The sequence below is a fragment of the Kogia breviceps genome, chromosome 10 (genome assembly GCF_026419965.1).
Source record: "Kogia breviceps isolate mKogBre1 chromosome 10, mKogBre1 haplotype 1, whole genome shotgun sequence".
In the NCBI taxonomy this organism is placed as follows: Eukaryota; Metazoa; Chordata; class Mammalia; order Artiodactyla; family Physeteridae; genus Kogia; species Kogia breviceps.
Window position 1 is genome coordinate 14392651 of NC_081319.1, and position 14818 is coordinate 14407468.

Sequence of the window (14818 nt, forward strand, 5' to 3'; positions counted from 1 at the left end):
ATTACAGACTTAATCATCACTGGAAGCTCTAAGTAAATATAAGTTTTATTTATTTTTTTTAACATCTTTATTGGAGTATAATTGCTTTACAATGTTGTGTTAGTTTCTGCTGTATAACAAAGTGAATCAGCTATACTTATACATATATTCCCATATCCCCTCCCTCTTGCATCTCCCTCCCACCCTCCCTAGCCCACCCCTCTAGGATAAGCTTTATTTTTGAAGGAGCAAAGGATCCTGTAAGTTCAATAAAACCAATGCTTCCTCTCCTTTTTGCTCCACTGTAACCAATCAAATTAACATTTATATCACATGTATACATGATTGAACAAATTTCACTGGGCTAATTATCTTGCTCTCATGCCCCCCTAACATAAGGACTTTTCTTATAATGGCATTTTTAACTGCTTATGTAATTGTCTATCCCTTCTACCATACTGTAGGCACTCTTCCTAGAGCCTGGAATAATGATTAGAAAATAGTAAGCACTAAATACAACTTGTTGAAAGGAGGCAGAACTGGTCTGAAGTTCGGAAAAATGCCTTTGACATTCCTGTGTACTATTGTCTATGTTACATACAATAAAATCTGGGGGAACTCTTTTTTATTTATGTGTTGATGTTGAATGTTTTTCTTTTTTTTTTTTTTTTTTTTTTTTTGGCGGTATGTGGGCCTCTCACTGTTGTGGCCTCTCTCGTTGCGGGGCACAGGCTCCGGACGCGCAGGCCTAGCGGCCATGGCTCACAGGCTTAGTTGCTCCGCGGCATGTGGGATCTTCCCAGACCGGGCCACGAACCCGTGTCTCCTGCGTCGGCAGGCGGATTCTCAACCACTGCGCCACCAGGGAAGCCCATGTTGTTCAACTGTAGCTTTTATAGATGTCTATCCTTAGAATGACAATAACACTACTCTACACCCACTAGGATGGCTATCATAAAAACAACAACAATACCCCCCCACACACATACAAAATGGAAAATAACAAGAGTTGGAAAGGATGTGGGGAAACTGGAAATCTTGTGCATTGCTGGTGGGAATGGTACAGCTTCTGTGTGGTTTGGCAGTTCTTCAAAAATTTAAAAACAAAATCACCATATGACCCAGCAATTCCACTTCCGGGTATACATCCAAAAGAACTGGAAGTAGGGACTCAGATAGGTATTTGTACACCCAAGTTCATAGGAGAATTATTCACAAAAGCCAAAAAGTGGAAACTACCCAACTGTTCATTGATAGGTGAATGGATAACAAAGTGTGGTACTTACACACAATGGAATATTATCTAGCCTTAAAGAGGAAGGAAATTCTGACACATGGTGCAACATGGATTGACCTTGAGGCCATTACGCTAAACAAAATCATCCAGTCACAAAAGGAAAAGTATTGTATGATTCTACTCATAAGAAGTACCTAGAGTAGTCAGATTCACAGAGACAGAAATTAGAATAGTGATTGCCACAGGTAAGAGCGAAGGGGAAATGGGAAATTATTGTTTAATGGGTACAGAATTTCACTCTGGAAACATGAAAAAGCTCTGGAGTTGGATGCTGGTGATGGTTGCCCAATAACCTGAATGTGCTTAGCGGTGTTTAAGTGTACACTTACAAATTGTTAAAATCGTAAAATTTAGGTTATGTATATTTCACCACAATTAATAAGTTTTTAAAATATATCACATAAAAGGACAATAATAATGAATACGGTATAACTAAAATTTCAGCTCTCTCAGTTGACTCAGGTTATTTGAAGGAAGGTATCTGCAGGTATCCATCCCTAGTACTGAACTTGGCGGGATTCTCTGCATGACAGCAACATAATAAGTAACAATGAAATGATCAACTTATTAATACAATTTTTCCAGTACACCGACGGAGATGTCTTGAACTCATCTTTGATGAGGTTATTTTACAAACAGGCATTACAGAAATTGTTGTGAAATGAAATTACAGTAAAGCAGATCAGGGAGAGTCAAAGGGTTTCTAAATCAGTTCTGTCTCTACTATCTTGAATATTCATATATTCATTGTGTTCTCCACGTTGTTGGTCGTATCTTAGTGCTGACATGCTATCATTAGGCTGCTCAAGAAGAAAAGCTTAATAACTCTGAAATGTGAAGTTTAAGTTTCTCCATTTTCCTCATGATACAATTTCCTGAATTATTTAAACATAAGCCAAGACAGTTTAGGGAATTATTTGAAATAAATATTGAGAAAGAAAATTCATTTAAATGAGTTAATCCTCCCAGAAATGGATAGCAACCAGATATTTAATAACTACATATCCAGTTAAATCACATTCAGAAACTGCTGGAAATATAGACTAGACAACTTCCTTAATTTAGAGGACACTGTAATACTTAAGGCTTTAATCCCCATATGATAGATACTAGGTTGGACTTTGGCTCAGTTTTCATGATAAAACCCTTGCTCTTTTTAAGATGCTTTGTACGTGAGTCAGTACAAGTCATTTGTAAATCAACTAAATTCACTACAATAGTCCTCTAGTCTTTTCTTCTTGAGGAAACATGAGTTTACACCTGATATGACTTTTTTTTTTTTTAATCTGTTGCTTGGAAACATTTTCTAAGACCGATTTAAAAATTAAAAAAGAAAAAGGAGTGGCTCCATTAACATACAAGATCAGAAATGCCCTTACTGTAAAATTTCTGTAAATTTGTTTTTAGTGCTAAAGAAGAAGAAGAAAAACAAAAGCATATCATATGGCAGTCAGACTGGCACATAGAAACCATATGGCTTGGGCTGTTTTACTAAATGGAATGGGGATAGTAAATTCTTATTGACATATGTCATGTAAAAGTTACGAAGCATTCTCCATCAAGGGCTCAGAAAATATAATTGAAATCTTATATTTTATCCCCATTCCAGTAGATGATATAAGCCTCAGTAGTAAAAAAATGTCCATGAACAGATTTCCATTTAAATTCCTCACTGTATGAAAATAAAAATTATGGAAAAAATACAATCTATTATATGATTTGTCATCAAAAATGCTGTAGTAAATCTTATATATACTTACATGACTTAATAAATCTTTACCCTAAAGTAAACAACTTGTAGAACTAAAACTCCTCTGTGAAAAGAGTACATTAATTTATTGAATCACATAATACCCACATAAGCTGAATATAAGTTGCCTTTTAATAATCTATAGTCAAAGAGATTTTAGGAAAGCAAAAAGAAAAAATTACTTATTTCTGAAGATCAAGTTGGCAAATATAGCTGTAAATATATTTTATTCCTTGGGAGCATATCTTTTGAGAAAATATAAACAAAGCTTCAGTTTGAGAAAGTGCCTATTGGATTACTGAACTAAATAACCCACGTACCTTTCAATAAACATAGCAGAACTTGCCAGAGTACTACACAGAGTCTTGCTTGCAGTCACTTTTGCATTTGGCTATTGAACAACCTTCAAGAGCACATGAATATGAGCTTTTTTCTTTTACTTTTAATTTTTGAAACTTTAGATATCCAAGAGTATATTTATGAAGAGTAATTATTTTCTTTGGGCTCTGATTCACGAAAGCCACTTTACCCAGTGATTTATTTTCAGAATAAAAGTAGTATCATTGTTGTTTTATTATAAAGGACAATATGCTTATAAAAGTCAGACCAACTCAGAGGAGTATAAAGGAAAATGTGACAACTATTTGTATGCCATAATTCAGACATCCCCATTAATATTAACATTTCAGGGCATATGCTTCCAAACTTACTTCTAGGCATAACTGTGCAAACATATACAAGCATAAAATATACATTTACTTTAACAAGGATGGGATTGTGTAACACTGTGGCTTTGTACTCTATTTTTTAATCTTTACATTTTTGGCATAATCCCTATCAATAAAGGCTCTTTGCCAAATTTTCAATTAGCCGCTTTATATTACATTATAGATGTGTGTGTATGATTATTTAATTATATAATTTATATATAATCATTTACAATTATTAAAATATATACTATATATAACATATTTTACAATAATACATATTATTCTATTTATTATGATCTATAATTATTTCATCATGATTTATTTAAGCAGTCACCCACTGATAGGTAGTCTTGTTTTTCACTTAATAAAATACAAGTAAAGAGGACTTTTTTTTTTTCTTTGTGGTACACGGGCCTCTCACTGTTGTGGCCTCTCCCGTTGCGGGGCACAGGCTCTGGATGCGCAGGCTCAGCGGCCATGGCTCACAGGCCCAGCCGCTCTGCGGCATGTGGGATCTTCCCGGACCGGGGCACGAACCCGTGTCTCCTGCATCGGCAGGCGGACTCTCAACCACTGCGCCACCAGAGAAGCCCTAGAGGACATTTTTTTATTCATGTCTTTGACAAATTGAAAAAGCAAGAACACACACATATGATTATATATATGAAACATATATATATGAGATTATATAATGATTTGGATAATACAATCCACCTTGATGTTTTATATCCATTAACACAGACACAAATACACACTCATGTTGTTATTCCCTAAAGAGGATATATATTGCTCATTTATGCCCATCAAACTAAGGAAAATAAATCAGTAATGAAAATATGTCATGTATTTGGCTGCAAAGAAAAACTCTGCAAAGTAGAAATTTTATACGAAAAATTATGCTCATGTGCCTTATACAAAATTAGCAATCTAAAACAGAATTAAATAACCCTCATTTCAAAGAACAAATAAAAATGCAAGTAGTGCTCTTTGCAGACTCAGAAACAAAATACTCATATCAAAATCTATAGAGGCATAAACAGCTCTCCTTGGAGGAAAATATATAGCTTTAAATATTTTATCATAAAAAAGGAGAATTAAGTAGTTGCCTAAAAAAAAAAAAAAAGATTTTTGTGATTTCTTCAGGGTTAACAAAATGAAATCTTAACTTCTCAGATTCAAAATTCTACCTTTACACACATCACACTTGGAACTATGTACTTTCTTATTTCCCCCTTTCCCGTTTTCTCTTCACACATCTCAGTTTCCACTTCCTGTGTCAGTATTTACCAGTAAAATGAACTTCCGACACCATTATTCCATTTCTAAGTTCTACACCCTATCATTGCTAATATGCTGATGCAGAGAGTGTCCTGGATCAACTAGGCAGACCCAATGTAATCACAAGGATCCTTAAAAGAGTTACAGGAAGATGTGACTGCGGGGAACCAAAGAGTTGGCAGCTTGAGGAGGACTGAGACTGATGTTACCGGCTTTGAAGATGGAGCAAGAGATTTCACAAACCAAGGAATGCGGGCAACGTCTAGATGCTGAAAAGGCAAAGAGCAAGAGCCTCCAAAATAGGAACACAGGCCTCTTGACACCTTGATTTTAGCCCAGTGAGACTCATTTCAGACTTCTGGCTACAGAACTGGAGGTCAAATTTGCCTCGTTTTAAGCCTCTAAGTTTGTGGTAACTTATTACAGCAGTGATATGTAACGAGCGCATCAGCTAATTCAGCATATTAAGAGTATGCTTGTTATGTTGATAGCAGCATTATTCACAATTGCCAAGATATGGAAGCAACCTAAGTGTCCATCAAAAGATGAATAAAGAAGATATGGTGTATATGGGATACTAATCAGCTATGAAAAAGAACAGAGAGAAAAAACCAAAAAAAACCCCACACAGGGCTACCCGGGTGGCGCAGTGGTTGAGAGTCAGCCTGCCGATGCAGGGGATACGGGTTCGTGCCCCGGTCAGGGAAGATCCCACGCGTCGCGGAGCGGCTGGGCCCGTGAGCCATGGCCGCTGCGCCTGCGCGTCCGGAGCCTGTGCTCCGCAACGGGAGAGGCCACAACAGTGAGAGGTCCATGTACCGCTAAAAACAAAAACAAAAAACCAGTATTTTTCAATTTGCAGCAACATGGATGGAATTGGAGGGTATTATGCTAAGTGAAATAAATCAGAGAAAGATATGCTATCACTTATATGTGGAATGTGAAAAATAAAACAAACTAGTGATTATACAAAAAAGAAGAAGACTCACAGATTCAGAGAATGAACTGGTGGTTCATTGGGAAGGCAGAAGGGGAGAGGGGAAAGGAAGCGGGAACAGGAGTAAGGGACTAAGAGGTACAAACTATTATGTATAAAATAAGCTACAAGGATATGTTGTACAACACAGGGAATACACAACCAATATTTTATAGTAACTACAAATATAGTATAATCTTTAAAAATTATGAATTACTATACTGTACACCTGTAACTTATATAATCGTGTACATCAAGTATACTTTAAAAAAAACTAGACAGAAAAAGAGTGTGGTTCTTACAAAGATTAAATGACATAATGTGTGCGAAGTGCTTACCCCAATGCCTCGCACAGGGCAAGAAATCAATAAATGATAGCTTCTATTAATCTAATTATTTTATAACTAGTACTATATTATTATTATAATACTGACAAAATGCTGACTGAACATTCTGCTCTAAACAATAAAAAAGCTTGAATCCACTGGTATGTGATATTCCAGGGAATGACTGAAAACCTTAATATTTATGGTAGGCAGGATATAAACTGTGATAAGTATTAACATTTATTTAGAGAAAACAGAAACCACAGGAGAGACCCAGTATTCTTTTTATCCTACTGAGCACTTTAATGAATATATTTAAATACTTGGAATAAATCTCTGTTTGTTTCAACAAAACTATATAGCATCAAAATTCCTAAGGTTTAAGATACTTAGAATTTCCATTTTTATGAATAGCCTCACCTTACAGACAACTGAATATCTCTAATCTCCACAGGTTGAATTTTGATGGGAATCATTTTAGATAGCCCCCGATCCCCCTAGTCCTAAAGATGAGAGAAATCAATTTTAACAGAGCATTTTATTCCAAATGACATCCTCTGTCCACAGTTTCAAAAGTGATTATTCCATGATACACACGAGGCTTTGAATTGTTTTAAGGAAAAGCATTTTTAATGATATTTATCATAATCATTTATACAAAGAGTGTTAATATACTCAGATTCCATGTCCTGGTTTAATCCCTAGCTTTTCATTTCTGCTTTCTTAAATGCATGAGTTAATATTTTAAGCTTAAAACAGTGCTTTGTTTTTGTTTCAGAATCATGCAAGAGTTTTGAGTACTAAACTTATATTTAAATTTCTTTAATGAAACTCCTCTTTAGAAACACATTTTATATATTTTTATGCCCCTGATACTGGGTGATATTGTTCTACTACTCTTCTCCATTCAAAACCTAAGTTAAGCACTATTCTGATCAGTCCCACAATTGAACTGCTATAACATGGGTAATATAAATAATGTCTTACCTATAATAGAGATTTAGTAGTCAGTTTTTGTTTTTTTTTTTGCGGTACGCGGGCATCTCACTGTTGTGGCCTCTTCCGTTGTGGAGCACAGGCTCCGGACACGCAGGCTCAGCGGCCATGGCTCACGTGCCCAGCCGCTTTGCGGCACGTGGGATCTTCCGGGACCGGGGCACAAACCCGCGTCCCACTGTGCCACCAGGGAAGCCCAAGGACAGACTCTTAACTATGTCAATAGCCCTGTCTTTTTTGGGATTTCCTTGATGTCATTTTCTGTTTACACTTCCTTGTGTAACCTGCTCAATTATGTTCTTTGCTCTTAAGTATATAACATTTAAACATCCTCTTCTTGGTTCATGGATATATTATTTTATTCCATCTTTATAAGTATATTAATTATAGTATTTGCAATTTTCCTCTATCTGCTTTTTATTACATATTTTTTTTCTTCCTAGTTTCAGTTTTCTCCCTGTTTATTTTTTGTCTTTCAATGTTAGTGGTTTTCCTCAAGGATCTGACAATTCTTGTTTGTCTAGTCATATTTGAGATGAGGCAGTTACAAGTTCATTGGCAACTCTGCGGGGAATTTACGGTTGTCCATTTTGGGTCTCTATACAGGATGATGATCTTGCTGAACTACTTTGTTGGAGACCTCAAAATGTATATTACCTTCGGTGTATTATTTGGATTCATCAGATTCCCAAGAGAACAATCGTCTAGTCTCCTGCCGGATTTACAGCATTCTAGGAATTGAACGCACTGTGATTCCAAACATTCATGATGAGGAAATACTTTTAGAGACCTCCAATACACTGTTCCGGAAGAGAAGGAGTAGGAAACTGGTGCTGCAAATTCTGAATGTGTTTGAGGATCTGTGTTACAAACCAGGTTGTCACCCTGTCCCTACACCTAATTTGAGAGTCATCTTCCTCCCTCTCCTTCCCTCCCTCTGTGCTTCCTTCTGCCTCCTTTCCTTCTCCCTCCCTCCCTCCCTTCCTTCCACAAGACAGAACCATGGATCACTCCTTCAAATTCTGAATTCATTCGTTCATTCCCATTCTCTTTCTTTTTTTCTTTGTTTTTGTCATTCTATGCCTTACGACATAGTGACAATGAAGGGATACACATGTGGATATACACATGCACATACTTCCAGTCACTGTAGTGAATTTTTAAGGAGGGAATAGAAATAAAAATGTCTTAAGTCTTTTTCTTTGAGGAGTCTCCTGCAGGTGTTTTCATTAGGTACTGATCGTACAGTACAAGAATATGAATTTCCACATGTAGAAAGGTGCAGCTCAGGGGTTCTGCCTTTTCACGGATGCCTCTTTTCATTCATATCCTGAGGATCATTTATGCAGAAAACACAGTTCTCTGTCTCTCTCTGACTGTAAGATACATGGTCGTATTTCCCAGGCTTACATAGGTAGACCTTAGCAACCTCGCACAGTGGCATCCATCTGATTCAATTTTCCTTTTATGGAAGGAACTCCCTTTTTTCCTAGCATGTAGATATTCAATATTATAGTTGTGTACTTAAATCTACATTTACTTATTTTGAAAAAAGGTATACTTTATCAAGCATTTAAGTTTGCAGTGGGAGTGGAGGCTTTTTATGCCAAATCAATTCTCCACTGATTTGGAGAATTTTCCAAATCAATTCTTGATTGCAGTTCTGTTATTAAAATACATTAAATATTGATGCAATTTCTAATGCCACCTTAATTATTACAGACAATAAATAAGGAATGAGGTAAGTTTGATGTGTATGAATAGATGGCACTTACATTTATATTTTCAACTTATATTTATATATCTATATTGCTTCTGGTAGCAAGGAGGCTCACTGCATTGCTAACTTACTGCGACGTGTACTCAGCTAAATCTTTCTGATACTTTCTTTTCTACTCTGCTAATAAGATTCATACTATTCTCTGCCTTGTGTCTTGGGTTGTCTATTTTTTATCTTAAATTATTATTCTCATCAGTATTTTTAAACATCTTTACAACTGTCTCTCTAATAAATACTTCCATCATTATTTTCTGAATTATCTCCAATATTTCTACAGTTCTATTAATCAGCTGCCAAAACTAGAGTCAGGCACATGGATACATGCTGACCAGAATGACAAGAGAAAATGAAAAGAGGGATTATCATATCCTTGCTTTTCCCCAGCAGTCTTTTAAAATTTTCTTTCTTTTTATTGATAAATTTTCATGTTTAGCCTACAATGTTTATACCTTTCATCATGACTGGCTTTGACGCTTCACAGTTATATGTGCATGGGTGGGTTATCCATTAGAATTCTGCACAGTGTTTTTACTGGGGAAAAAAGAAAGACTTTTAGATGGTTTGATAAAAGACTGACCCATAGCTTACAGGGACCCCTCTTAGTTCATCTCCAGTTCCATTTCTGAGGACAAAGTACAAGTACATGAGGAGGGCGAAGTGAATGGGATGTGAAGAACGGGAGATGGCTGGACAGGTAATGATGGTTGTTATTCAGCCAAAAGTGACAATATGGGCATTGTTTCATGGGTTAATAAAAATAGATAACCAGGTCATGAGCTTACTTATCTAGTACTGCCCTGTTTCAGTTACCCAGGAAAACATACTCAGTTTCAGAAGTGGACAGTAAGTATATGCATTTTATATCATATTGATTAATTTTTAAGCCACAATGGTTTTTCTTATTTATAATTATTTAAAAAGATTATATGTACACTCTAGAAAAAATGGTAATATTATTGTATTCAGTTTATATTGTAACTATAACAATACAGTATATAACAGGTTTTTTTTTTTTTTTTTTTTTTTTTACTGAAACTAAGATGTTATCACAAATAGGATGCACCGTTATTTTATGTCTATTTGTGCTGGGAATGAAGCTACTGTGTCTCAGCTTCAGACCCATCCTTTCATGTTCTGCTGTGATGTTGATGATGGGACTCTGAGACCATGCTTCTCTTTTGCCAGCTGGCTTGCTTTAGGATCTCCCACCAAGAATTGCTAGAGGGAGAGTATGAAGGCTGAGGAGGAAGGGACTTTCTCCTTCCCGTTTGTTTTCTTTTTCTCTCAGTGTCACTGAATTTCTTGTTGCATAAATGTGTTGAAAATATTTTCTCTCAATCCATGGTTTGTCTTTTTACTTTCCAAAGAGTGTCCTTTTAATTTTCATTTGATTTTCACTTTGTCAAAGTCCAATTTATCGAAAAATTTTCTGCTTTTAATCCTTTGTGTCCTGTTCAAGAAATATTTGCTTATTCCAAGGTCATAAAGAGAGTCAGAGTCTTTTGTTTTCTTTTAGAAAGTTTTATGTTCTCGGTTTTATATTTGTGGCTATGATCAATCTCAAAACATTTTTCATGTACAGAATTAAACAGGAGTTGAGGCTAACTTTATTTTTAAACATGTGAATATCCACTTGTTCCAGAATCATTTATTAATAGAGAGTATCCTTTCCTATTGAATTGACTTGTCATCTTTGTTGAAAGTCAATTGATCATATAATGTGAGAATATTTCTGGAGTCTTGATTCTCTTCCAATGATCTAATTTTCTCTCTACATGTCAATACTACTCTTAGAATCAGGGGGTTTGAAGCCTCTACATCTTTTCCTCCTCTCCCTCCTTCACCTTTTCCTCCTTCTTTATCAAAATTGTTTTGTGAGTTCTACATCCAATATTGCAGCCACTTGTCCTATATGGCTTTGAGTACTTAAAGTACAGCTAAACCTGAGATGTGGTGTAGGTATAAAATATACACTTATTTCAAAACTTAGTTTGAAGAAAAGAATGTAAAATATCTCATTAATGGTTCTGCAATACTAATCCCATACTGAAATGATATTTTGGATATATTGGGTTAAATAAAATGCATCATTAAAATTAATTTCACAGTTTACTTTTTAACATGGCCACTAGAAAAATTTAAATTACAATTAGCTCGCAATAATTTCTATTGCTGAGTGCTATTCTAGAGCCTTCTGAATTTCCATATAAATAGAACTTTTCTTTTTTTTCCAAAATGTACAGTGAATATTTTGATATGGCTTCTAGTGCATCTGTGTCTATTTAAGGAAAATGTGTGTCTTAACAATATTGATTCTTTCAATCTATATTAGACCTCTGCATTTATTAAGGTCTTCTTTAATTCTATCAATTAATTATATAAGTATAGAGGGCCTTTTAATCTTTTTTTTAAGCTATAGAGATAGGTATTTAATGAGTGCTAGTGTTTTGTGAATAGTATTGTGTTCAAACATTAGTTGTAATTTTTCACTGCTTATCTGCAGAAATACAGTTGATTTTTACATGTTAACTTTTACCTTGTAACTTAACTAAATTCACTTATTACTTTTAGTTTGTTTGTAGATTCCTTTAGATTCTTTATTATACAATAATATTTTCACTAACTAAATGCAAGTTTATTTTACTTTTCCACTTCTTATGCTTTTTTTTCCTCTTTCATTATTGCAAATCCTAGGACAGAAAGTACAGCAATTTTAGGAGAAAATCATTCAAACTTTCCTTACTAAGTATCATGTTAACTGTAGATATTTTGTAGATGGCCTCTATTGGTTTGATAAAACATCATTTTATCACTAGTTTCCCAGGAGTTTCTATTATGAGTGGATGTTGAATTTTGTCAAATGTTTTTCCTGCATGTATTGGGATTATCATTAGTTTAATTCTCTTGTGTATTTTAGTAATTAACTTTTGAACATTAAACCATGCTTATATTCCTGGAATAAAATCCACTTAATCATGATGTATTAACTTTTTGTGGTTTTTAAAAACTTGTTAAAGATTTTTGCATGTATGTACCTGAGGGATATTGATCCATAGTTTTCCTTTTTTATTTTTAATTTTTAAAAAATTTTCTTTCATCCCACCACCACCACCCCCCACCCAGCTTTCCCCCCTTGGTGACCATACTTTTGTTCTCTACATCTGTGTCTCTATCTCTGCCCTGCAAACCGGTTCATCTGTACAATTTTTCTAGATTCCACATATATGCATTGATATATGATATTTCTTTTTCTCTTTTTGACTTACTTCACTCTGCATGATAGTATCTACATCCATCAGCATCTCTACAAATGACCCAATTTTGTTTCTTTGTATGACTGAGTAATATATCATTGTGTATATATATATATACAACATCTTCTTTATCCATTTGTCTGTCGATGGGCATTTACGTTGCTTCTATGACCTGGCTATTGTAAATAGTGTTGCAATGAATATTGGGGTGCATGTGTCTATTTGAATTATGGTTTTCTCAGGGTATATGCCCAGTAGTGGAATTGCTGGGTCATATGGTAATTCTATTTTTAGTTTTTAAACGAAACTACATACTGTTCTCCATAGTGGCTGTATCAATTTACGTTCACACCAACAGTGCAAGAGGGTTCCATTTTCTCCACACCCTCTCCAGTATTAGTTGTTTGTAGATTTTCTATGATGCCCATTCTAGCCGGTGTGAGGTGATACCTCACTGTAGTTTTGATTTGCATTTCTCTAATAATTAGTGATGTTGAGCAGCTTTTCATGTGCCTCTTGGCCACCTGCATGTCTTCTTTGGAGAAATTTCTATTTAGGTCTTCTTCACATTTTTTGATTGGGCTGTTTGTTTTTTTAATATTGAGCTGCATGAGCTGTTTATATATATTTGGAGATTAATCCTTTGTCCATTGATTGGTTTGAAAATATTTTCTCCCAGTTTGAGGGTTGTCTTTTCATCTTATTTATAGTTTCCTTTGCTGTGCAAAAGCTTTTAAATTTCATTAGGTCCCATTTGTTTATTTTTGTTTTTATTTCCATTACTCTAGGAGGTGGGTCAAGAAAGATCTTCCTGTGATTTATGTCAAAGAGTGTTCTTCCTATGTTTTCCTCTAAGAGTTTTAGAGTGTCTGGTCTTACATTTAGGTCTCTAATCCATTTTGAGTTTATTTTTGTGTATGGTGTTAGGAAGTGTCCTAATTTCATCCTTTTACATGTAGCTGTCCAGTTTTCCCAGCACCACTTATTGAAGAGACTGTCTTTTCTCCATGGTATATCCTTGCCTCCTTTGTCATAGATTAGTTGACTAGAGGTGCGTGTCTTTGTCTCTGGGTTTTCTATCCTGTTCCATTGATCTATATTTCTGTTTTTGTGCCAGTACCATATTGTCTTGATTACTGTAGCTTTGTAGTATAGTCTGAAGTCAGAGAGTCTGATTCCTCCAGCTCTGTTTTTTCCCCTCAATATTGCTTTGCCTCTTCAGCTTCTTTTGTGTCTCCATAGGAATTTTATGATTTTTTTGTTCTAGTTCTGTAAAAAATGCCATTGGTAATTTGATAGGGATTGCATTGAATCTGTAGATTGCTTCAGGTAGTATAGTCATTTTCACAATATTGATTCTTCCCATCCAAGAACATGGTATATCTCTCCATCAGTTTGTTTCATCTTTGATTTCTTTCATCAGTGTCACACTTTTCTGAGTACAGGTCTTTTATCTCCTTAGGTAGGTTTACTCCTAGATATGTTTTTTCTTTTTGCTGCAATGGTGAATGGGATTGTTCCTTAATTTCTCTTTCTAATCTTTTGTTGTTAGTGTATAGGAATGCAAGAGATTTCTGTGCATTTATTTTGTATCCTGCAAGTTTACCAGATTCAGTGATTAGCTCTTGTAGTTTTCTGGTGGCATCTTTAGGATTCTCTATGTATAGTATCATGTCATCTGTAAACAGTGACAATTTTACTTCTTCTCTTCCAATCTGTATCCCTTTTATTTCTTTTTCTTCTCTGATTGCCATGGCTAGGACTTCCAAAACTATGTTGAATAATAGTGGCAAGAGTGGACATCCTTATCTTGCTCCTGATCTAAGAGGAAATGTTTTAAGTTTTTTACCACTGAGAATGATGTTTGCTGTGGGATTGTCATATATGATCTTTATTATGTTGAGGTAGGTTCCCTCGATGCCCACTTCCTGGAGGGTTTTTATCATAAATGGGTGTTGAACTTTGTCAAAAGCTTTTTCTGCATCTATTGAGATGATCATATAAGCATATGATCATATAACCATATTCTTCAGTTTGTTCATATGGTGCATCACACTGATTGATTTGCGTATATTGAAGAATCCTTGCATCCCTGGGATAAATCCCACTTGATCATGGTATATGATGCTTTTAATGTGTTGTTGGATTCTGTTTGCTAGTATTTTGTTGAGGATTTTTGCATCTATATTCATCAGTGACATTGATCTGTAATTTTCTTTTTTTGTAGTATCTTTGTCTTGTTTTGGTATTAGGCTAATGGTGGCCTTGTAGAATGAGTTTGGGAATGTTCCTTCCTCTGCAATTTTTTCATAACTTTCCTTTTTTTATAATAACTTTGTCAGCTTTTGGTATTAGAATAATGCTGGCCTACTAAATGCGAAAGTTAACCTCCTCCATTATTTTCTGAAAGATATTGTATAAGAATTATTTCTTACTTGTTTGGTAAAATTAACTGGTGAAGCCTTTGCAAGA